Here is a 25,809-nt window from a genome sequence, read left to right as displayed (position 1 = left end):
TCAGGGGTGCCCCCTCCCTGGGACAACGCGTCCGCTATCGGTTGGCACTTCCCTTCACATGGCACACATCATGTCATAGTCCGTGCAGGAGCAGGCTCCACCTCAGGCAGCTTGGCGTTGGCTCCTTTCATCTGGTGCAGCCAGGTCAGGGGAGAGGGTCGGGCGTACACGGTGAAGTGTCGCCCAAAGATATATGGGCTCTAGCTTCTTAAGGGCCCACACCATGGCCAGGCATTCTTCTCGGATGGTGCCGTAGTTTTGCTCCCGGAGTAGCAGCTTCTGCCAGGTACACAATGGGGTGTCTCTCCCCCTTTTCATCTCCTGCATTACCGCCCCCAGTCCCGTGTACAGAGGCGTTCGTGTGAACAACCATAAAGGGTTTGTCAAAAATCTGGTTCGCCAGAACTGGGCCATGACAGAGCCTCCTTCAGCGCCCGGAAAGCCTCCTTGGCACTGCTCGGGTCCAGAATCCTTGTCTGGCTTCCCCTTTTTGCACAGTTCAGTGATGGGGCCGGCTATGGCGCTAAAGTGGGGCACGAACCTTCGATAGTGACCCCCACCATCCCAATAAAGGCCTGGACCTGCTTCTTGGTTGGGGAGCAGGCCAGTCTCTGATCACCTCCACCTTTGGCTGGTTCGGCTTAGGGCAGCCGCTTTCCACCTGATGCCAGGTAAGATACTTCCGCCATTCCCCCACCTTGCACTTCTCAGCCTTTACGGTTAACTCCAGGGCCTCCCGGCCATTCGGTCCAGGACTTGTGTAACCTGGGACAATGGTCCTCCCAGGTCTGGCTGAAGACGCAGATGTCGTCATATAGGCGCCACGGCAAAACTCTCCTCCCCTCAGTAGCTGATCCACCAGGCGCGGAAGGAAGGTGGTCGTGCGCGCCCTTTGAGCCAAAGGGCAGGTTCAGAAACTCGTAGACCCCAGGGGTGATAAAGCCGATTTCAGCTGGCATCTGCGTCCAGCTGGCACTTGCCAGTAGCCCTTGGTAAGATCCATGGTGGTGAGGGGACTACCGAGCCCCTCCCAGCTTGTCTAGGAGCTCGTCAGGCCTGGGGCATGGGGTAGGCATTCCAGATACTGGTGATGGCATTGAGCTTTCGATAGTCCACACAGAACCGGATTGACCCCATCCTTCTTGGGGACCCAGCACCACTGAGGCCCAAGGGCTGGAGACTGCTGGATCACCCCCAAAGCCAGCATGTCCCTGACCTCTCTTTCCAGATCCTGGGTTGTATCGTTTTACCAGTGACCGAAAGGGAGCATCTTATAGGGAAGTGACCGGTCTCCACCGCTGGTGGACAGTCAAATTAGTGCGTCCAGGCTGGTTGGAAACAGCTGTCGGTACAGATGCGCCACCCCCTCTGATCTCAGCGTGCTGGGCCATGGTCAGCTGATCAGAGAGGGGAATCGCCTCCAGGGGGAACAGCTTTTGTCCCAGGGAATAGATCCACTGAAGGGTCATCTCCCTGCCCTCCCATCTAGTGTCCACACACGGCCAACACCATTTCCCCTGTCATAGTAGGTTTCATCATGTTCACATGGTACACCCGCCGTGATGTGCCCGGGTTTGACAGCTCCACCACCAGATTTACCTCATTCAGTTGCTTGATAACTTGAAGGGTCCTTCCCAGGCGGCCTGGAGTTTGTTTTTCCTCACGGGGATGAGAACCATCACCTGATCCCTGGTGGCAAAGGCCGGGCCCGGCCGTGCGGTCATACCAGACCTTCTGGCTTCCTCTGGGCTCGGGCCAGATTTCTCCCTGGCCAGGCCCATGAGCTCGGCCAGTCTTTCCCGGAAGGTCAGGACATACTCCACCACTGACTCTCCCTCGGGGGTGGCCTCCCCTCCCATTCATCTCTCATCAGGTCCAGGGCCCCCTTACTCGCCTTCCATACAACAGTTCGAAAGGCGAAAACCGGTAGATCCTGGGTACCTCCCTGTACGCGAACAGCAGGTGAGGTAGTATTTGTCCCAATCCTGCGGGTGCTGGTTCATAAATGTTTTTAGCATCATCTTCAGCGTCCCGTTGAACCTTTCCACCAGCCCGGTCTGGACTGGGGGTGTTACGCTGAGGCCAGTTGTGCTGCACCCCACATTTCTGCCATTAAGGACCGGAGCAGGTCGACATGAAGTTGGACCCTGATCCGTTAAGACCTCCTTGGGGAACCCAACCGGCTGAAAATTGTCATCAGCGCATCTGCCACTGTGTCTGCTTCGATAGAGGACAAGGCCACCGCCTCGGGTGGGTAGCGGTAGTGGCAAAATCCACCCACCAGGATTTATTTTTCCTGACCGGGTCATCTTGCTGAGAGGTCCCACTATGTCCATGGCCACCTTCTGGAAAGGTTCTTCTATGATGGGTAAAGGCCTCAAGCCGCTTTCCCTTGTCCCGGGCCTTCCCACCCTCTGGCAGGGGGTCACAGGATTGCAGTTACTGTCGGACCTGGGTAAAGACCCAGCCAGTAAAAGTTCTGTAGCAGCCTCTGCCTGGTACGCCGGATTCCCTGGTGTCCTGCGAGAGGGATGTCATGGGCCAGGTACAGCAGCTTGTGGCGCAAACTTCTGGGGAAACCACCAGCTGCTCCTGATCCCCATGACCTCTACTTCCCCTGGGGAGCCCATTCTCGGTACAGGAACCCTTTCTCCCACAGGAACCTCTCCTTGCAACTCTCCTCAGGGTCTGTTCCGCCACTAAGGTCAGCCTTGGTCCTGGGCTGCCGCAAGGAGGGATCTTTCTGCAACTCCGCCTGGAACTCAGCAGCTGGGACAGGGATGGGGACCAGCTCTCTCTTGCTGGCTGGGTCTGAGGTCGCAGCCTCTCTGAGCCATCGCCCTGGGCGCTCCCGCCCCCCAGGTTAGGGGTCCTGCACCTTCGGCCGAGTACATTCCCCGTTGTCGGGGTGCAGTGCCCTTGGCCGACTTCTGACTACGAGTCACGACCAGGGCACTCTGAGTGCTACTAGGCCCAGTCCTCAAGGTCCCTCCCATTAACAGCGTCTGTGGGCAAATATGGGTGTTACCCCCACATCCTTGGGGCCCTCTTGGCCCCCACTTCAGATGTACTCTTGCAACGGGCACCATTTGAATGGGGTCCCCGCCACGCCCATCAGGGTCAGGTAGGTGTCGGGCACCATCCGATCTGAGCGCACCACCTCGGGTCGGCAAGCGTTCACCGTCTGCCCCCGTGTCCCAGACCCGTGACCTTCCTCCCATCTACCTCCAGGGAAACAATGCACTCTTTCCGGAGGGCGCGCCTGCGCCCACCCGGTAAACTAAGAACCGTGGAGGCTGGAGGCTTCCAGCCCCCGAGGAGCTGACCTGGGGACTCTCTCTCCTCCTTCATAGGTGGTATGTTGCCAGCCCCCCATTTGGGAATGTAGCCATCTTCCGATTGGGTTTGTACCCAGTCACCCTGCTGCGGTTTGTTGTCTGCTTGGTCTGTCCCTGCAGCTTGGGCACTGGGCCCGTATTGTGCCTCGTTGGCCACATTGATAGCAGCCCATGTCTCGGGGTCCCCTGAGTGGGGTCGGAGGGACGACTGACGGCTCGGATGTTCCCCCCTTTTGGGGGGGTTCTCCATAGCCCCCGCTGGGAGGTCCCATGATGACTCTCTCTCTGCGCTGAGGCAGGCCTGCTCCTTCGAGACTCCTCCCTGCCATCCCCTGCCCGACTGTCACACAATTGTCGGCAAGTTGGCCTGCGTGCTGCGGTTCTCGGCTTCTGGTCCCTCAACCACAGCCTCAGGTCGGACGGGCACTGCTCATCAGGTGCTCCAGTATGAATAGGCAGCAAGTTCCTCTTTAGTTTGGGCCCCAGCTGTCCACTTGCGGGCATACCCCTGGCCCGGTTGACCAGTTGTAGGTATGTGATCTCACGCGTTTTACGCTGACTCCGGAACCTTTTCCGGTACATCTCAGGAGTCAGCCCAAACTCGCGGAGCAAGGCCTGTTTGAACCGTTCGTAGTCCCGCCTCCGCCCCTTTTCAGTCGGCTGTATCACCTCCACGGCCGGTGGGAGTCCAGTAAGGGGGTGAGAACTGTGATCCTTGTCTGCAGAGCCAACCCCGTGCAGCTCGCAGGCATTCTCAAAGGCCGTCAGGAAGGTTATCTATGTCCTCCCCCTCCTTACGCCGGGGCAGCAAGCGCTTATTCAAAGTTCGGTGTAGGCTTGGGTCCCCTCACTCACCGCAGCCGGGGCCTCACGGCTCCTCAGCTCGGGCCAGCTCCAGCTCGATGTTTACGCTGTTTCTCCTTCTCCTCCAGCTCGTGCTAATGTGTTGGTCTCCTTCTCCTCAGCTCAGTTTTACGCTGGTTCTCCTTCTCGCTCCAGGCTCACGCTGGCGCTGGTTCTCAGTCATGTTTACGCTGTTCGCCTTCTCCTCCAGCTCTTGCTCTTTAACTCGAGCTCCTCCCGTCTCAAACTTCCTTCCTCTTCCAGCCACAAGCTGCTCCAACAGAAATGTCGAGCGTGCCAGGAGGATCCCCTGCTGGGGGGTGGGTCTTCGCTGCGGATCCTGCTGGCCCGGGGGGTCACGGGTGCCTCGGCATTCGCTGGGCTCCTCCCGCCCTTCCCCTAGGCCTAGGAAGGGGGTCTCGGGAAGCCTCATCCGCGTCTGACCACCTCCCCCGGGGACAGGCACTGGTGACTGCGCTGCATCTGCCGGCTGCTTCCCTCAGAGACAGGGCTCTGGTCTCCCTCCTCAGCCTGGGCAACAGCTGGTCCTTGGTCAGCCTCCATGTGCGCGCCGTCCTTCTGCTTGCACAGCTCCAGCAGGTCACACTTGCGCCGCTTGGCATACATCTTCCTGCTGGCCCACTCACAGGTCGGGGTGGCTCGCCGCTCCCCACGGTTTCCGGGGAGACCTAGCTGCACCAGCCTTTCTTAGAGGTCACCATCTCTCTGCCAGGGGTCCGAGCTGCAGACTCCTCGCCCTGGGACGCTCGCTGCAATCCCCCGGGGGACCCTGTTACTGCAAGTCCTTCCTCACTGGGCACACACCCCGGGTTAATCACCCCGTTTACTGCTTCCCCAGTCAACTTACTGCAGGAAGCGCATGTCCACGGGGTGCAGTATCTCCACCGCTGCCACCAGTTTGTCACGGAGTCCTGGGGGTTCCAGCCACTGCACCCTTTCCTGGGCCACAGTGACTTTATCCAGCCGTAAAACAGAAGGTTTATTGGACAACAGGAACACAGGTTACAGCAGAGCTGCAGCACAGTCAGGACCCTCCACTGAGGTCCTTCTGGGGGTTCAGGGTGCTTGGATCCCACTAGGATACCCTGAATTCCGCCCCACAGCCCCAAACCCAAACTGTCCTGCCTTTCCTCCTCCGGCCGAATCCTTTGTTCCCTTCTCCTCCGCCCAGGTGCTCCCCCCTCCCCCCTGCCGGGTCGGGTTACAGCCTCAGCACCTGTCTGTCACCTACAGACATCCCCTGCTCTCCCATTCCCCATGCAGACAGCCCCTACTCCATCACACTGTCGTGCACCTGGCAGAAGCTGCCAGGCATTAAAAGACCATTAGAGACTGGAGGCGAATCTAGACTCTGTAGTCAACCAGGTGCCAACAAAAACAGGTGAGAGTCAAAGCTCATCCCCCCACAGCATAATGGAGGAGAGAGAGGACAGGGGGCTTCCAGACCAGACGCACCATCCTGATGACCTGATTCATGAGTCTCTGGGCCTGTTCATAGAATATCAGGGTTGGAAGGGACCTCAGGAGGTATCTAGTCCAACCCCCTGCTCAAAGTAGGACCAATATAGTATAATATATAGAGAGATACATATCTTATAGAACTGGAAGGGACCCTGAAAGGTCATTGAGTCCAGCCCCCGCCTTTACTAGCAGGACCAAGTACTGATTTTTGCCCCAGATCCTTAAGTAGCCTCCTTGAGGATTGAGCTCACAACCCTGGGTTTAGCAGGCCAATGCTCAAACCACCAAGCTATTGCTCCCCCACAACTAAAGGATCAATCCCCAACTAAACGGCAGAAATAGCAAAGCAAGGTGCAGCCAGTGGGAACAATTCAAAACAAGTTGTTAAAATATGCCCCTGAATCCAGTCCAAAAAGCCCAGGGGAGGTCCACATACACTAGCAAGTGTTACAATATTGAGGCCACAAGATTGTTGGCAATCAAAACCTGTCCCTGAATAGAGGTTACAGGAAGGAGCTTTGCACCTTCTCTTCAGCCTCCTTCCAGGTCCTTAACATAATTGTTCAGATCCAAAACAGACCCCCAGACACCACCTCCCCAGAGGAGCCCCAGTGCAATTATAGGGGCAATAAAGGGGAAATGTGACATTACCGAGAGCCCAGTAAAATAGAAATGTCTTTGCCCAGTTAATGCAGACACAAGACGCCTGTTCGTACCCTTGTAAACCAGTGCAAAGTGCCTGCAGGCCCGTGTCAGATGTGGAGAACACAGAGATGTCATCACCACAGGCTGACAGAAAACCTGGGAAAAGCAGCTGGCCCCCCGGCACAGAAAGGCCAGTCAGACTGCTTCCAAGGAGGTGTGGGAATGGCTCCAAACTCAGAAAGCAGAACATCCCAGACTGAGGAAACCCTTGACAAATGCTTCGGGATGCTGGGAAGCAGCAGCTCAGAGCCCCATTGATCTTTCAGACGCTAAAAACATTACAGTGCAATAAAGAAATTTATGAGGATAGTGCTGGCCCAATCCCAAAGCCTGTAACATTTTTAGACCATAACTGAATAACTCTATCCAAGGCCTTCGCCTAGTCCATAGAAACAAGCCCCACAGCCAGATTACCAAGTTTGCTAACAGTAAAACATCGCAAATTAAGAATAAATGATCCTAACTACTGTGGTTAGGAATACAATGTGTGTGTCACGGAGTCCAGACAGTCCTTCAGCTGTGTAGCTAAGGCGCTGGATAAAATCTTATAATCGGAGCAGAGAGGGGAAGAAGTCTCCGATCCATAAATCGCAGAGGTCCCCCTTTTTGAGAAGCACGGTGATCACTGCCCAGTGGCAGCACCTGGATATACTTCAGCACCCCTAGAAAAAACTCAGGATCAATAAGATGCCAGAAATCTTTGCAGAATTGGGATGGCAGCCCACTGATCCCTGAGGCCTTGCCTGTAGAGAGCTGCAGGATGGCAACAGAGGGCTCCAGTAATGACAGCAGGACAGCCAGGCATGCTGCAGCTCTCCAGGCAGACGGGATAATCCCTGATGCAGCTCTGCCATTACCAGCATGTCCCAGGCTTTGGGGACATACAGAGAGGTGTAAAAGGAAACATCTGCTTTCCGGATCTCAGCAAGGTCAGTCATCAGACGACCACCCAAAAGCTAGAAACAAGAAATCTGCTGATGATCCGTAGTCTTTTTTCTCCATCTCCGCCCCCTCTAGTTTTTTTGCCGCCCCAAGCATGGCAGGCAGGCTGCCTTCAGCAGCTTGCCTGCGGGAGGTCCCCGGTCCTGCGGATTCAGCATTCCCACTGCCAAATTGCCGCTGAATCCGTGGGACCAGTGGACTTCCCACAGGCAAGCTGCCAAAGGCTGCCTGATTGCCACCCTCGCAGTGACCGGCAGGGTGCCCCCCGCGGCTTGCCGCCCCAGGCACACACCTGGAGCACTGGTGCCGCCGCTGCCCACAAGACAGCTTGGAGAAGCACCGTGTCAAGCAGGTGGATAACACCCAAACAAGGATCCCGCCCGGCTTCTTCTCTTCCAACAAGCACCTCAGGCGTCAATACTTCTCTGTTGGAGTTTGGGGAATCTCCACAGGCTTGCCATGAAGGCCCAAGATATCCCATTCTGGGGTGCTCATGGCCTGAGGCAAGGACTCCGCAGCAGCCTGGGTGTAAAGCTGGATCTGGAGTTGCCTGACAGCTCACTACGAATGCTCCCAAACCACTGTGAATAGTGGGGTGAAATCTGAGCCCTCACTATTTGGGTATTAAAGCACCGGTGGGAAGCCCAGGCAGGAAGGGGGAGATACACTTAGAGTCCCCAGTGACGATCAGACAAATGAGTGGGGGACGTGGGAGTGCGAACAGGTAAGTTTGTCATAAACCGGTAATGACAGAAATCCCACTGGGTGAGGTTTGAAGGACTGACTCCTGCCAGACAACTGGTGGAGTGTGTGGGGGGAGAGGCAGTATCTCTGGTAAGCTTTTAGCAGGTGTGTATGTTCATTTATTTATTTTTAAATATGTTCTCTCTGTAATGTTTTCACCTTAAGAATAAGTGTTTGCCCAGAAAGCTTTGGGTGGCAGCGTATAACTGCAGGCTATCATGCTGTTCAGAGCAGCTGACGAAAGAGCCGGGTACAGACGGTGGCCTGCTGGGAATATTGCAGTGTAGGCAAGGAGTTGTGCGGCCAGGAAACACCCTGGTGAGGAGGGAGAAAGCAGCGGGTCTCTGCCCAAGTGAGGTGACTGTGAGAAGCCAGAAGCCTAAGCATGGGCCCCCTCTGGCCCAAGGAACGGGAACATGGGACAGTTCCCTGAGCTGCGACAGAGATTTGATAACAGAACCTACACCCCCTGCCAGCTATTCACACAGGCTGGGGGAACCCTGGGCGATGCTTTCACAGGAGAACGGAGGGCACGGAGGAGCCACAATAGTTAAAAAATTCCTATGCCTTGTCACTGGCACACAGTAATTAAAGAGAAAAGGGAGGAAATCTGAGGAATTTTGGGTTAGTTTTCACAAATGAGAGAGGAAAGTGGAAAATGTGAGGATTTTATACAGGGTGTATAAAAATTGATGATTTTTATTTAATATTTTAATGTTATTTAAATCAGATTCTTTTGATTTTATTATTTAAATTATAATGAGTTTTTCTTTAAAACATAAACCTGTTTAAAATTAATTCTGAATTTAATACACAATATTTGAAAGCCTAAAAGCCTTTTATAATCTCTTAAAACATTTAAATAGCAAATAAATTTGATGAAGCCAGGAGCCTCTATCAAACACTTGACATTAAAGGCTGCTTTTCTATGTAAAGAAAAATCATCTCACTTTTGAGGTCAAGCTTTATAAATATGGCACGGAAGGTCATGTTTTGTATTAAGGGCTTGATCCTGTGGGCACCAGGGGCTGTGCCACTGGGTGCCATAGACTGCCAAAGTCATCACAGGTGTTGGGAGAAAGCCTCTGACTCAAAGAAACACCAACAAGGAATGTAAGATGAAGTCTCTTTCAGACATATTTGAATATTTTCCCAGGCTGACATGAAATAATCAGTTTAATTCACTAACTAGAGTTAATCTCTCTGTTTAATAAATCACTTAGTTGTACATGTGAAACATGTTTTGATAAAAGAAGTTTATGTATCCAAAACATTTAAGATTAGTTTAATACAAATACATTTTATTTATTTAGACCAAAAAAAAACAAAAACAAAAAACAAACACCCCCCCGCACCACAAACAACTACTACAAATGGAAAAGTTTATATCAAGGCTTTCCACTGGGTTACTAAAATCATTATTTAGATTGCTGCTTTAAATTACCGTGATTTGAATCAATCCACCCTGATTTTATATCTATGATCAATAATAGCTAAAGAGGCAAAATGAGCAATTTATCAATATTTTATAAACAGAAAGGAAAAGAGCAACAGCAGCAAGAATTTTATTGTAATACTCAAGAATGTGAGAAAAGGACAAAACTAATGAAATTTTTATGTTAATAATTTTATATTGAGATTGCCAGGGGTGAATCTCAAGAGCACATTAAGTTATATCACTAACTTCAGAGAAAGTGCGGCAAATTTTTGTTGGGGGGGGTACTTTATATCGATCTTTAGGAATGAGGGAGGAAAAAATGGATCAAAAAATAAATATTTTAGAATCGGAGAGAAAAACACCAAGATATGAGGGAGATTCAATAGTTACAGGGGAAAAGTTTGAAGGGATTCAATAGGAGCCTTCAACAAACAATCAGAAAGAGACGGTTCCCTCCACCCCACCATTCACATGGGGAGCAGGGAGCCCTTGGTGTCACTGACAAGGGAGGGGGTGTAGCACAGGGGATGAGCAGGTGGTTGAGTTGAGGGGGAAACAGTAGCTGGGAGTCGATCCTCCACCGGAGACATTGGCTCCCCCCTTCCCCTCCTGTGCCCCTTCCAGACCCTGTTGCTGGCAGAGACCGGCCACCCCACCATCCCCACCCCAGAGCCAGCCGTGTTTCAGGGCTCTCCCAAACAGCACCCAGTACCGCCCCCCATCCCATTTGGGCAACAATTTCCCACCCAAACAAGGACAAACTGCTGCAGCTAGAGTGGGCAGGAAACTCCCCCCATCTGAGGGTATTTTAAATTGAGGTTTGAAAAACAGAAAGAAAATGGGCTAATTTCTGAGAGCGTAAAAGGTGAATTGTTTGAGAAAAAAGTGGGTGGGGGAGAGGATCAATGTGGATTTGATAAACATATTTGATCATTAGAGAGAAAGAGGGAAGAAGTGGAGAGAATTTTTTCAAGGTTTGAGGGGAAGTGACAAAATCAGAGAAGATGCAATTAACACACAAACACACAAATCCCCGCAACACCCACACTTAACCCCCCCAGAGATAAAACAGATAACTCCCCTCAACACACACTTACCCCCGCACCTTTTCCCCTGCAATCTCCTGCCTGCCCAGAGACAGTTCAAACTCCCCCCGTCCACACTTGCAGGGTGTCATGTTAGTCTGTATCCACAAACACAAGGATGCAGCTGAAGAAATGGGGGTGTTTTTACCCACAAAAGCTTATGCCCAAATAAATCTGTTCCTCTTTCAGGTGCCACCGGACTCCTGGTTGTTCGCTCCCAAGGGCTCTGTCCCTCTCCTCCATCTCTGGCTCATTTTTCATCCCTCCCTCCCCCCCACCAGACAGGCAAAGGGGGGTGGGGGCAGCTCAGGGGCCTCTTCCCCCATCTGCAGCCCCCAGCTTTGCCTGTGGGGCGGATCCTGGTAGCAGCCAAGTCCCTGTTGCCCAGGCAGCTCCGACACTATCCGGGCCATTTCCCAGGGAGCAGATTCCCAGGGGCTGCGAGACTCCCTGGGGCAGAGAGTCACTTTCCTGCCCGTCCTCACCGTGTTTCTCACTCACCCTCAGTCTCCAGCCCAGGGGGCTGGTCCCAGCTGGAGAAAGTCCCCACGCTGGGCAGGGAGGGGTTAATGAGGGGCTCCCCCCAGCACAGGCCCCACGGGGGGAGCAGCAGCTGCTGCTCAGCCCCGGCTCCCGGATCAAAATGGAGGTAGCAGCGCCTGGGAGTTTCGGAGCATCCACGCCCAGGTGTCTGGTCTGTGGGCTTTGTGCTTCCTGCGGCTGCCTCCTTCCTCCCAGCACCCAACGCTCAGCGCTGCTCCAGCCCCTTCCTGTGTCAGCAGCCTGGGCTGGAGCCTCCTCTCTGCTGCTTGGGACCAGCTCCTGGGAGCCCAGCCGGGGAGAGTGAACGCCCTGGGAACGGAAAAGTGTCTCACCCTCCCTGCCAGAGAGAGGGGAAGGGGTGAGACAGGGAAAGAGGAGAAAGAAAGGAGCAGAATAAGGAAAAGTTATTTACTTGTCCCCATAGTACAAGAACTAGGGGCCACCAAATGAAATGAATAGGCAGCAGGTTTAAAACAAATAATAGGAAGTTCTTCTTCACACAGCGCACAGTCAACCTGTGGAACTCCTTGCAGAGGAGGTTGTGAAGGGTGGGACTGTAACAGGGTTTAAAAGAGAACTGGGTAAATTCATGGAGGTTAAGTCCATAAATGGCTATTAGCCAGGAAGGGTAAAGAATGGTGTCCCTAGCCTCTGTTTTTCAGAGTTTGGAGATGGATGGCAGGAGAGAGATCACTTGATCATTGCCTGTTAGGTTCACTCCCTCTGGGGCACCTGGCATTGGCCACTGCTGGCAGACAGGATACTGGGCTGGATGCATAGGCATGTGCAGCACATTTCATTAGCGTTTGCACCCAGGGAATTTTATTTATTTATTTTTTTAAAGGAGAACATCATAAAGGTTGGGGTGTGGGAGGAAGTGCAGGGTGCGATGTGCAGGAAGGGGCTCAGGGCAAGGGATTGGGGCAGAGGAGGGGTGCAGAGTGCAGCAGGAGGCTCAGGGCAGGGGGTTGGGGTGCAGGAAGGGTACGGGGTGCAGGCAGGGAGTTGGGGTGCGGAAGGGGTGTGGCAGGGGGCTCAGGACAGGAAGTTGGGGTACAGGAGGAGTATGGGAGAATATGGTCACTTCCAGGCACCCCTGACATGGGGGTTTACTGTCCCCCTTCCCCAGCGGGTGCTTTGGGGGGCCCTAGATCCCAGCATGGAGCTGCCGCCCCTACAGGGTCCCTGGGAGTCACAAAGGGGTATTGAGAGGTCACTGGCCCATCAGGCCTGGGGTGGGTCAGGAGCCCCCGAAACAGCCATGGGGGGACTCACTGGCTGTGGAAAAACACTCCCAGCATAGGTGACACATCGGGAAGGGGGGGTGGGGTGATGCAGGATCAAATGCACCTACAGCAGACAGCCCAGGTGGGGCGAGGAAGGAATAGGGCAAGAACCTCCTCTGGCCACGGGGGGACACTGCACCCAGTCAAGCGGTGAGCTGCTTCCTGCCCAGGATCAGCTTCTGGGGATGGCAGTGAGCAAGCCGGAGTCCCCTCGTCCTCCCCCAGCATGCTCCGAGTGGACCCCTGTCCCCAGATGCCAAGCCCAGGCAGGGAACGGGCTGCCATTTCCCCCTCTCTCCCAGGCAGCTGGCTACCTTGCACTGCTCAGCAACTGAGAGCAGCTCCATCCCGCTCCCTGCCAGGGGCCTGGCTGCCAGGGAGAGCAGCCAAACATGCCAGTGCAGGGGGAGGACAGAGCCTCTCCCCGCCACACACAGGTAATGTGGGACTGGGGAGGAGACAGGTGGGGAGGTCACATGTCCTCCCCAGGATGGGGAGGTGGCAGTTGTCTCTGACTTCCAGGAACGGGGATTTCCAGCTGCATTGAAGTGTCAGACAGGAGCAGGAGGAGTTGATGGTTTCGGAAAGTCAGTGGGTGTTGGCTGGAGAGAAATGCCCAGAAATCAGCCTGGTTGAGTCTTTACTCTGGGGGATGCCCCGGAGCGCTGCTCAGACAAGGCTGAAGTCCAGCAGTGAACCGCTGCCTTTCCTGAGGGGTGGCTCGGTGAGCAGCAGGGTGTCCTCAGGATAGGCTAACCCTGCAGGCCCCAGAGGGCAGGGAGCCGCCTGGCTCGGGCTGGGAACGCTGCTCCCCAGAGAACTGCCCTGACTCCCTTCTCAGCAGCAAAGAAGTCAATTCCCCTCACCCCGGAGCTAAGGCCAGAGCTGGGGGTTTCTCCTTTCACTCCCGCTGGGGAGTGCAGGGTCCCCGGGGCATTCCTGGAAAAGCATTTGGAACGGAATTGGGGACACCGGCCTGTCAAGACAGAGAGCTCAGGTTCAGACTAATATGGTTTTTTTTGTGGGTTTTTTTTTACATTTTTTAATAATAGGATCTAATTCTTCAATCCCAGTGTCACTGTGGAGAGAACTGTGTCAGCCTGGCAGGTGAAACCAAGCAGCTGTTTGAATACAGGAGAGGGGAGATAAATCACCTCTCAGTCACTGCACACAGCGGTGACGTATCAGAGGGGTGGCTGTGTTAGTCTGGATCTGTAAAAGCAGCAAAGAGTCCTGTGGCACCTTATAGCCTAACAGACGTATTGGAGCATGAGCTTTCGGGGGTGAATACCCACTTCGTCGGATCCATGTACATCATTCACCCCCGAAAGCTCATGCTCCAATACGTCTGTTAGTCTATAAGGTGCCACAGGACCCTGCTGCTGTTGCACGTAGAGGAATCGTGTTGTGTTACATTCCTTGTGTCCTGGCGCCATCGTGTGGCCAGTTCCTTCCCCTCCTTTTGATGAAAAGTTTTGTTATTTTGCACAGAAACTTTATGTCCTCAGGAGACCCAGGAGCAGGGGCTGCCTCCATGTCCCACACACTCACTAGAAGGTGACAGACGAACACCCTTAAAACCATCTGTCAGTCACTCTGGGAACCTGTCTCTGCTCACAGCTGCCAGGCTGCCTCCCCCCCCCCCCCCCCCATCCCCCTGCTCATTAGTGGTGCAGGAATGAATCATTTTCCTAGTCCATGTAGCACCAGGGAGAGCTGCTTTCACCAGATCCATTGGTGGTATAGTGGTGAGCATAGCTGCCTTCCAAGCAGTTGACCTGGGTTCGATTCCCGGCCAATGCAGCAATGTGGTTTTTTTTCCCCCCTTCTCTGGAATTGGTTTAATTTCAGTCACATTGTGTGATGATCACATTCTCAATGGAATGAGAGAATTAATGTCCAAAATCCCAGCAGGTCACTAAATACGCAGCAGGCAGGACTGTAGGAAGCATCCTTGTGTCTTTGGAGAAAGTCAGACTTGTGGGAACATGCCTCTCTCTGTAGCGCCTTGTCTTCAATGTTATAATTCCAGTGGTGTGAGGTGTTCGTATCATGCTCAAGCATGATGGGGAGAAAGAGGGAAACAGTTTTTGCGCTACAGATTCTTTTGTGTTCCAATGATAATGACATAAAGAAAACTTAGGTGCCAACGTGGACACAAAAACGAAGGGCCAGCAGCAAGTTTAGCCTTGAAATTAGATGAAAGTTTCTAATCCTCAGATATCAAGTATGAGAGGGGAGCCGTGTTAGTTGGATCTGTAAAAGCAGCAGAGTGTCCTGTGGCACCTTACAGACTAACAGACGTTTTGGTGCATGAGCTTTAGTGGGTGAATCCCCACTTCATCGGATGCATGTCGTGGAAATTTCCAGAGGCAGGTATAAATATGCAGGCCAGAATCAGGCTACAGATAACGAGGTTAGTTCAATCAGGGAGGATGAGGCCCTCTTCTAGCAGCTGAGGTGTGAAAACCAAGGGAGGAGAAACTGGTTCTGTAATTGGCAAGCCATTCTCAGTCTTTGTTCAATCCTGAGCTGATGGTGTCAAATTTGCAGATGAACTGAAGCTCAGCAGTTTCTCTTTGAAGTCTGGTCCTGAAGTGTTTTTGCTGCAGGATGGCCACCTTTAAAGCTGCTATTGTGTGTCCAGGGAGATTGAAGTGTTTTCCTACAGGTTTTTGTATATTGCCATTCCTGATATCTGATCTGTATCCACTAATCATCAAAGGAAGCAGTGGGAGCAAAAAAACCTAACTGGCTTTCAAGACTGAGTTTGATAAGTTTATGGAGGGGATGGAAGGATGGGACTGCCTGCAACAGCATGTGGCTGATCTGTGATTGCTAGCAGCAAATATCCCCAATGGCTGCTGATGGGACACTAGATGGGGAGGGATGTGAGTCACTACAGAGAATTGTTTCCCAGATGTCTGGTTGGTGGGTCTCGCTCACATGCTCAGGGTCTAACTGATCGCCATATTTGGGCTTGGGAAGGAATTTTCCCCCAGGTCAGATTGTCATAGACTCTGGCTTTTTTTCTTCTTCCACCTCAGGAAGCAGGTCACTTGCAGGTTTAAAACTTGGAGTCTTTAAACTATGATTTGAGGACTTCAGTTACTCAGCCAGAGGTTCTGGGTCTATTACAGGAGAAGATGGGTGAGGTTCTGTGACCCGTGATGTGCAGGAGCTCAGACTAGATGATCAGGATGGTCCCTTCTGACAAAGTCTATCAGCCTATGTTTTATAGCAGGGGTGGGGAACCTATGGCACGGGTGCCGAAGGCAGCACACGAGCTGATGTTCAGTGGCACTCACGCTGCCTGGATCCTGGCCGCCGGTCCAGTGGGCTCTGCATTTTAATTTAATTTTAAATGAAGCTTCTTAAACATTTTAAAAACCTTATTTACTTTACATACAACAATAGTTTAGTTATATGTTATAGAATGAGACCTTCTAAAAATGTTAACATGGATTATTGGCACCAGAGCCGGCTCCAGGCACCAGCAAAGGAAGCAGGTGCTTGGAGTGGCCAATACAAAGGGGTGACACTCCGTCCAGTATCAGGGTGGCACCTCTGGGTCTTCAGCAGCGGGTCCCTCAGTCCCTCTCTTCCCTTTTGAGCTGCCGCCGAAGAGGGAGAGAGGGAGCGAAGGACCTGCTGCTGAATTGCCGCGGAAGAATGAAGTGGTGCAATATTGAACTCCTGCCCAAGTGCCACCGACTGACTTTTTTTTTTTTTTTCAAACTTTTCTTTTTGCCGCTTGGGGCAGCAGAAAGCTGAAGCCGGCCCTGAGTGGCACGCAAAACCTTAGAGTGAATAAATGAAGACTCAGCACCTCACTTCTGAAAGGTTGCCGACCCCTGCTTTAGAGTGACCAGTAACTCAAAGCCACCACGTGTCCCGTCTCCAGCCGCTGAGGGTATTTGCTACTGGCAATGGCCGATGGGCCTCATGCCATTACAGGCAGTCCCATCATACCATCCCCTCTAGAAACTTATCAGCTCAGTCTTGAAGCCAGTTGGGTTTTTTGCCCCCACTGGAGGCTGTTCCAGAATTTCACTCCTCTGATGATTAGAAACCTTCATCTTTTTTCAAGCCTAAACTTGCTGAGGGTCAGTTTATATCTATTGGCTCATTACTAGTGGGGGCATGTGACAGTGTCCGGGAGGGAGAAGCCTGGAGAATTGACCGTGGGACCCAGAGAGATTCCCTGTTGCCCGACCGCCAGTCTCTAGGAGGAACCAATTGGAATTGCCTTTGGGAAGCTGCCGCTAATAACTCAGTGTTCCATTTTAATGAGATTAAAGCCTCCTCACACCCAGAGTCACAATCATGGAAATAGCTTTGTCCTGCTATGTTACCAGCACAGCAATGAAGTGCATGGGTGGCAAGTTTGTTGAAATTTTGGTGGTGCCCAGAACCCGCCCCCCCAACTCCGCCCCCACCTGCCTAAGGCTCTGGGCAGGGTTTCGAGGGGGAGGTCTGGGGTGCAGGTCCTGGGCTGGGGATTAGAGTGCAGGAGGGGTGCAGGCTTTCGGATGGAGTTTGGGTGCTGGATGCAGGCTCTGGGCTGGGGTAGGGGGTGGGTGTGCGGGAGGGAGTGAGGGGTGTAGGCTTTGGGATGGAGTTTGGGTGCAGGCTCTGCGTTGGGGGTGTAGGAAGGGGTGAGGGGTACAGGCTCTGGGAGAGAGTTTGGGTGCTGGGTGCAGGCTCTGGGCTGAGGCAGGGGGTGGGTTTGCAGGAGGGGGTGAGGGGTGCAGGCTTTGGGATGGAGTTTGGGTGCAGGCTCTGGGCTAGGGGTGTAGGAAGGGGGAGGTGGTGCACACTCTGGGAGGGAGTTTGGGGATAGGAGGGAGTGCAGGGGTGAAGGCTGTGGGGCTGAGGATGAGGGTTTCATGATGTGGGGGGGCTCAGGGCTAGGGAAGAGGGTTGGGCTGTGGGGTGAGGGCTGTGGGGCTGAGGATGACGGGTTCATGCTGTGGGGGGGCTAAGGGCTGGAGCAGAGGATTAGGGTGCGGAGGGATGAGGGTTGGGGCTGAGGGGTTCATGCTGGGGGGGGGCTCAGGGCTAGGGCAGAGGGCTGGGGTGTGGGATGAGGGCTGTGGGGCTGAAGATGATGGGTTCATGCTGCGGGGGGGGGCTCAGGGCTGGAGCAGAGGATTAGGGTGTGGGGGGATGAGGGCTCTGGCTGGGGATGAGGGGTTTGGAGCGTAGGAAGGGCTCAGGGCTAGGGCCGAAGGGCAGGGTAAGGCAGCCTGCCCTGCCATTAGCAGATGGGGGCACTAGGACCCCGGGGCAGCAGACAGCAGCCACTGTGGCAGCACGAGCAGGCAGGGACGTGGCGGGGACACGCAGGGGAGGGGTGGCAGGCAGAGACGCGGCAGCGCAGGGGGGTGACCCGCAGGGGCTGGGGCCCGATCCAGGCAGGGCCGGGGGAGAGACCGAGCTCCAAATATTGCTGGAGCAGGGCCCCCAGCCCTGAATATTCCTGGTGCTCGGGCACCGCAAATGTATATAACCTGCCGCCTGTGATGAAGTGAGTGGACCCAAATCCCTATTCGGAGTCAACACACACAGAGGAATCATGGGGCTTTTCATTCCGGCACCAGCGAGTGGCCGTTTTGTTTCACTCATTTCTACTGAAATCTTTAGCGTTTTGTAAAGAAATGTTATGTGTTTGGGAGAGACCTGGGAGCAGAGGCTGCAGTCATTGAATCTACAAAATCCTGAAGCAAACAATAAAAGATAAGGATTGAAATGTTCCCCAGATTCCTCGGTTCCAACGCGCCTCCCGCTCGGCTCCATCCCAGCCCTCGGTAGATGCTGATTCTCTCCGCCCCAGCTGGACAGGGTGTGAAACCCTGGCACTCTGCATAGGGTGACCATAGTTCCCAAAGAGAAAAGGGAACACCACGTGGGGCTGGCCTGAGCTGCTGGGCCAAGCCCTGTCTCGCCCCACTGCAGGGCTCTTGTCTGAGCCCAGCCTGCTCCCCCTGCACGGGACTGGCTTTGATCTTACCCAAGCCCTGCTCCCCCCTCCATGCGGGGCTGGCATCACTCCTCACCAAAGCCCTGTTGCAACCCCCCTGGGCTGGAGTTGCTGCTTGCTTCCCCCCACTAGCAGTGTGTGCCCCACTTTTTTTGGCAAAAGTTGGCATTGGGCCCATTTGCTCCTGCCAGCTGATCATCAGGATGGCTGGGCCAGGGCTTTAAAAAGGGACTGTCCTGGCCAAAATGGGACATATGGTCACCCTAACTCCGCAGTGTCTAGTTCACATAATGCTGAAGGACGTCAGCTCCTCTGTGTCCCTCAGAACCCCCCCACCATCTCCCTAGACCTGGGGTGTCTGAGCACCGGGGCCCTGCATGGAGCTGCCATTCACCTGACCCTCCCTGGGTCTCAGCTTTCATTTACTCCAGGATTTTTTCCTCTCCATCAGCAGCAGCATCCCAAACCTGTTGCATGTGCCTCCTGTTTGCTCAAGGGGGCCATGTCCCTGCAGGGCATAAATCACCCACAGCTCTGCTCTCTACGTGTTCAATCTGTGCTGATGGGACTTTTCCTTCCAGGACTCAGAGGTTCCCTCCTTCTCGGTCATTAACCATCATCCCAAGAGGCACAGGGGGCAGGAATCGCCATAGAGCTAAGGGGATTTAGGAGCACAAACCCCACTGACCTTCCATGAGACTGATGTGTCCCTCCAGCAGTGAACAGGAATTATTGAGCTTGTGCAGGGAAAGCCCAGTACATACTGAGTCCAACCCCTTAACCCATTAGATCATCACAGCTGTGCAGGACAAAAGAAGCTGGAGACACTAAGGATTAAACCCAGGGCCTAATGCAGGGAAAGGACACACCCTACAACTGAGCTACACAGCCCTCCCTGTAGGTCACACCCCAAGTCCTGCTTTTCCCAGTGCATCCTGTGGCCTCAGGGCTGCAGGGAAAGCAGATTCTCCTCCCCACCCCTGAGGACCCAGCATTCTCTCCTGGGGTGGGGCTGGAGGGTTCACAGGGAATGTCTTTGCAACAGGGCCACATCTTGTGCAGCAGAGGTTGTGCCATGGACTGAAGATACCTAGACACAATCAGCCTCTACCCTGCATGGGAGGCAGCCTCCCAGCCCCCAAGCATGCCTGATCTGGGTGGCAGCAGTGGTGTGGGGATCCAGGGGGCTCCTATTATCCCAGGATGAGCCCCCAGTGCTGGTGATAGGAAATGAAACAAAAAAGGGTTCCTGGCTAGCCCAAGTAAGCCTGGGGCCTCCTATTGCAGAGTCATGCACTCCATCACCCAGCTGCAGCTCCCAGTCAGCCAGCATTACTGTCACGCACCACCTCTGCCCAGCTTACTGCTGTTCAGATATTGCAGTAGCCTGAGTCTGCTTTTCAGCAGCTGATACTCGCTGAGGAGGCCCCATATTAATAACTATTTTCAATATGAACTTCCCAAAGACTGTATGGGAATATTTTTTTGGGGAAAAAAACCCTTTGAAAATATTAAATAAAACTCCCTTCCCCAGAGAGTCCCAGAAATCTTGAAATCCCATGTATCGGGTGATGAACATCCACTGAACGTGGAGGTGATTGTGGTATAAACACTGTAGATGTCACTGGCGAGATAAGAGCCCAACTTCATATAAATGTCACTATTTCAGGACAGAGCACAGCTCCCTGACAATCTTAGCGTAGGGAATCTGGGGAATTATTAGACTAAAGCATATGTGCAAAGCATGTGCTCTGCCACTGCACTCTCTCTGTATTCCCCATCCAGTGCTGGAGTGGCAAAATCTGAGCGCTCCTGCTTAACAGAATTTACTTGCTGTCTAGCTGTGTCCTCTGTGCTAAGAGTTCTGGGCAGAGCTGTTCATTCCTTGTCAGCTAGGTAACTCGCAGGGACACCATGCCTTAAAGCAGTGGTTCTCAAAGTTTTGGGCTGGCGACCCCTTTCACACAGCAGGCCTCTGAGCGCAGCCCCCCATGTAGATGTGCGGACTCACCCCTGCGGCACCTCCTGCTAGTTGTCCTCGGGAATTAGCTCACTGCCAGCCAGGAGCACCCTCTGCAGGCCCGTGATCTGCCTGTCCTTTGGCCCCCATATCCCTCTCTGGACCCTGGTGCCCTTTTAACTGGGGTGCTGCTCTCTGGCAGTACCCCACCACTTTGAGTCTCCCCTCTCTGGGGAACCCCCAACCCACTAGCCCCACTTTGCCTCAGTCTTGGCTAATGCCCAGTCTCCATCTAGCCCCTGTTCACTGGGGCAGACTGCAGTATCAGCCACTCATCATAGGCAAAGGGGTTTGGACCTGCTGCCTTTGCCTATGCCTGGACTGCCCCCTGCAACCTCCAGTACCGCTTGGCCTTATGCTAGGCCGTAGCCTGGGGCTTTCCAGGCTGGAGCTCCCCAGCCCTGCTCCACTCAGGTACCATATCTCTAACTTCTAAGCAGCCAGATCCTTCTCCCAGTAGAGGGAAACTGTTTGCTCCTGTCTTCCCTGGCCTTTTTATACAGGCCAGCTGTGGCCTGATTAGGGTGCGGCCCAGCTGCGTTTGCTTCCCCAGTCAGCCCAGCTTTTAGAGCTGCAGCCCTCCCCAGGGCTGCTTTTTAAACCCCTCAAGGCAGGAGCAGGTAACCACCCCACTATACCTCCTAATAAATTAAAAACACTTTTTTATATATTTAATACCATTATAAATGCTGGAGGCAAAGCAGGACTTGGGTGGAGGCTGACAACTCGTAACCCCCCCTCCCCCACGTAATAACCTCACGACCCCCCGAGGGGTCTGGACCCCCAGTTTGAGAACTCCTGCCTTAAAGAGACACAACCAGTTCCTATTAGCATGTTTGAACTACAGTTCTTCTGATTTCCAACTACCAATTTCTGCATCCCTAAGGCATCACATGCATCAGAGCTCACTAAGAGATCACATGACATATCCAAAGTGTCTCGGCGTCTATTCACAAGGCTGCTCTGCTGTGTACAGCCCGGAATCCATCCTTTCCTCTGAACCTGAGACACTGACAGGTTTCAGAGCAGCAGCTATGTTAGTCTGCATCCGCAAAAAGAACAGGAGTACTTGTGGCACCTTAGAGACTAACACATTTATTTGAGCGTAAGTTTTGTGGGCTACAGCGCACTTCATCGGATGCATAGAATGGAACATATAGTAAGGAGAGAGATATATACACATACAGAGAACATGAAAAGATGTGAGTTGCCATACTAACTCTAAGATAAGCTATTATCACCAGGAGAAAAAAAACTTTTGTAATGATAATCAAGATGGCCCATTCCAGACAGTTGACAAGAAGCTGTGAGGATACTTAACATGGGGAAATAGATTCAATGTGCGTAATGGCTCAGCCATTCCCAGTCTCTATTCAAGACCAAGTTTGAATAGTTTGCAAATTAATCTAGTTTGCAAATTAATTCTAGTTCAGCAGTTTCTCGTTGGAGTCTGTTTTTGACACTTTTCTGATTTAAAATTGCCACTTTTTCTGATCCAATATTGTGCAAAACATCCTTGCAGGGCCAGTGCAAGGATGTTTCGTGCCCTAGGCGAAACTTCCACCTTGCACCCCCTGGCGCCCCCGCCCTGAGGCGCCCCCCTCCACCGTGGCAGCTTCTGCCCTGAGGTGCCCCCCTTGCAGCAGCTCCCCACCCCCCACCCTCTGCCCTGAGGCAGCCCCTCGCCCCAGCTCATCCCTGCTCTGCACACGAGCACCCCAAGCACGCCATCACTGCTTCACTTCTCCCGCCTCCCAGGCTTGCAGCACCTAAGCTGATTGGCGCCACAAGCCTGGGAGGTGGGAGAAGTGAAGCAGCCACGGCGTGCTTGGGGAGGAGGTGGGGAAGTGAAGCAGTCCTGCGTGCTGCCCCACCCCTTACTTGCTGCAGGCAGCCCTCCCCGCGCTCCCCTGCCCCAGCTCCCTCCGCCTAAATGCCGGCAGCGACCGGGGTGGCCAAAGATCCGGCCGCCCCGGTCACTGCCGAAGAAAATGGCGGCCCCGCAAATCCCAGTGCCCTAGGTGACCGCCTAAATGGTTGCACTGGCCCTGCCTTTAAGCCTGTTACTGAGTGACCAGCGAGGTTGAAGTGTTCTCCCACTGGTTTTTGAATGTTATGGTTCCTGATGTCAGATTTGTGTCCCATTTATTCTTTTGCGTACAGACTGTCCGGTTTGGCCAATGTACAGGGCAGAGGGGCATTGCTGGCACATGATGGCATATATCACATTGGTAGATGTGCAGGTGAATGAGCTCCTGATGGCGTAGCTGATGTGATTAGGTCCTATGATGGTGTCACTTGAATATATAGACAGAGTTGGCATCAGGCTTTGTTGCAAGGATAGGTTCCTGGGTCAGTGTTTTTGTTCTATGGTCTGTGGTTGCTGGTGAGTATTTGCTTCAGGTTAGGGGGCAAGGACAGGCCTGTCTCCCAAGATCTGGGAGAGTGAGGGGATCATCTTTCAGGATAGGTTGTAGATCCTTGATGACGCGCTGGAGAGGTTTTAGTTGGGGGCTGAAGGTGACGGCTAGTGGGGTTCTGTTATTTTCTGTGTTGGGCCTGTCTTGTATTAGGTGACTTCTGGGTACTCTTCTGGCTCTGTCAATCTGTTTTTTCACTTCAGCAGGTGGGTATTGTAAGTTTAAGAATGCTTTATAGAGACCTTGTAGGTTCTTTGTCTGAGGGATTGGAGCAAATGCAGTTGTATAATCCCATGTCCTTGGGTGCAAGGTTGAGGGGTGGGTTACTGGGGACCCCATGTGCTGGGCGTTCATGATGGGGGCCAGGTTACTGTGGATCCCATGTGGTGGGGCTGTGTGGTGGTGGATGGGATTACTGGGGAGCCCCAGTCTCAGAATCCATAGTGGAGGGTGGGGTTACTGGGGAGCACATGTGCTTGGGGTCCCTGGTGAGGAGGCGTGGTTACTGGAGACTTCATGTCCTGGTGAGCATGGTTTGGGGCTGGGTTACCTGGGCCCCCATGTGCTGGAGGTGTGTGATGGTGGGCAGGGTTACTGGGGAGCCCCTGTTTCAGTGCCTAGCGGGAGGCAGTGATACTGGGGACCTTATGTCCAATGTGTATGGTTACTGGGGACTCCATTTCCCAGGATGTGTCATGGGTCCTGGGTTCCTGGAGACCCCGTATGCTGAGAGTGCATTGCGAGGGCCTGGGTTACTGGGGACCCCATGTGCTGGGGGGCATGGTGGGGCTGGGATTACTGGAGGCCCAATGTCTCAGGGTGTATGGTGAGTGTGTGGGGGTTCAGGGCAGCCTGAATATGGGAGTGCTGGGGTGTAGATGCCTGTGCGCTGGCTCTCTGGAGAGAAACTGGATCAAATGAATGCTCTATCTTGGCTCTTCAGCGGGGGGTGTGCAGGCTGCAGGGGAGGGTCAGATTACAACCATCTCCCTAGTAACGCAGCACCTCTTGAGCCAGTGAATCCCAGGAGGACAACATGCTTCCCAACTCCAATTCACTCCAGCTTGGGAGGCTCGCTGATCTGCTGACTAAACATATGTCTACACATAAGCCACTCTAGCGTTTCAGTGCCGTCACTCTGCCGACAGCCAGAGTCCTCCCAGTGGCATAGGTAATCCCCCTCCCCAACGATCATACACCGCTATAATTACATCGCTTGCATATGGTCACACAACGCTCCTTGTGTTGGCAGAGCGCGTCCATGGTTGGTGCTCTACCATCGAGAGAGTAGTGCACCATGTGTCATTATCCCACTGTGCAACTTGCCACCTTGTTGCGCTAGGGGAAGTGGGAATGGGGAATGGATCGCAATGCATCATGGGTGCGGGCTCACCGTTCAATGATGCAATTTTTTGCTGTCCCATTAATCCATGGGCTTCCAACTACGTTTCATGCCATTTTTCAACAGCCTCCATAAACTGTGCACCCGCCATCTCCGCCTGAAAGCATGGATCCTGCACTGCTCACCAGTCTTGTGATGTGTTATGAACAAAACATGGCTGATCATGAAGTATTTCCTGAGCTGCGAATTCGACCAGGAATCTTTGATACCTTCCCTGCTGTGTGTCATGGAAAGAAACAATTCCAGATTACTTTTGGCTTTCATTGAGCCGTTGCACACAGTGGACTTGTTCCGATTGGGCTTGAGAAACAAACACTGAGAGGTGAGATCGCATTGTTATGCAGGTATGGAATGACAAGCAGTGGCTGAAAAATTTTCAGATGTGCAAAACCACTTCCCTGGAACTGTGTACGGAGCTCGCACCTGCCCTGCGGTGCAAAGACACCAACATGAGAGCTGCCCGAAGGACTGTGGCTTTGGGAAATGTGGATACAGTATTGCATGGCAGTGTGGCAATGGGATTCCCTCCCCGCGGCAGGGTGATAGATGGAATGCAATATCACAATTTTGGCCCCGTACCATCTTGCAAGGGAGGACCTCGATAGAGAGGTCTACTTCTCTAAGGTATTGCAGGCACTTGTGGATCACCAGGGTTGTTTCATGGGGTGGTCAGGGAAGGTGAATGACACCCGCATCCTCTCCAACACTGGCCTGTACAGAAAAATGTAAGCAGGGACTTAAATTTCCAGACCAGAATATTCCACTGGGGGATGTTGAAATGCCTATAGGGATCCTGGGAGACCCAGCCTACCCCTTACTCCCATGGCTCATGAAGCCTTACACTGGAAACCTTGACAGCAGCAAGGAGCACTTCAGTAATAGGGTGAGCAGGTGCAGAATGACCATTCAGTGTATATTTGGCAGATTAAAGGCAGGTTGGTTCTGCCATTATGGCAGGTTAGATCTCAGGGAGGAAAATATTCCCATGGTCATAGCAGCCTGCTGTACATGGCATAATATTTGTGAAGCTGTCATGGTACAATTCCCCACTCTGAACCTTAGCATCCAAGAGATGGGGTACCAGCATGAATTTCTCTAAGCTAATCACCAGCTTAGAACCTGTAGCGCTGCCACCAACCAGGAATTCCAGTGCCTGGTACACTCTGGTCCCCCCAAAACCTTGTCCGGGCACCCCCAAGACCCAGACCCTCTGGATCTTAACACAGGGAAAGTAAACCCTTTCCCCCACCGTTGCCTCTCCCAGGCTTCCCCTCCCTGGGCTCCCCTGGAAGATCACTGTGATTCAAACTCCTTGAATCACAAAACAGAGAGGACAATTCACCTTCCTCCCTCCTTCTCTTTCCTCCTCCCAGACTCCTCCTGAGAGAGAAAGTATTTCTGACACAGAGAGAAATTAGCCTCTCTCTCCCCCTTCCCTCCTTTCTCCCCACCAATTCCCTGGTGAATCCAGACCCCGTCCCCTGGGATCTCACCAGAATAAAAAAACAATCAGGTTCTTAAACAAGAAACTTTTAATTAAAGGGAGAAAAACAGTAAAAATTATCTTTGTAAATTTAA

General features: G+C 53.2%; 2 protein-coding genes and 1 non-coding gene across 3 annotated transcripts in view; 2 read left to right on the top strand and 1 right to left on the bottom strand.

Moving 5' to 3' along the window:
* Window positions 1-25,809, bottom strand: part of LOC116824014 (uncharacterized) — a 585,485-nt gene that overhangs the window by 81,363 nt on the left and 478,313 nt on the right.
* The window catches only part of LOC116823303 (uncharacterized), a 703,657-nt gene that overhangs the window by 570,383 nt on the left and 107,465 nt on the right, over window positions 1-25,809 (top strand). The window lies entirely within an intron of this gene.
* TRNAG-UCC (transfer RNA glycine (anticodon UCC)) lies at window positions 14,138-14,209 on the top strand. Its single transcript has one exon. It is a non-coding gene; the product is annotated as a tRNA-Gly (tRNA).

The sequence above is a fragment of the Chelonoidis abingdonii genome, chromosome 11 (assembly GCF_003597395.2).
Source record: "Chelonoidis abingdonii isolate Lonesome George chromosome 11, CheloAbing_2.0, whole genome shotgun sequence".
NCBI classification, from domain to species: Eukaryota; Metazoa; Chordata; order Testudines; family Testudinidae; genus Chelonoidis; species Chelonoidis abingdonii.
Note: the sequence above shows the minus strand (reverse complement) of the source record. Positions and strands in the feature narration are given on the sequence as shown.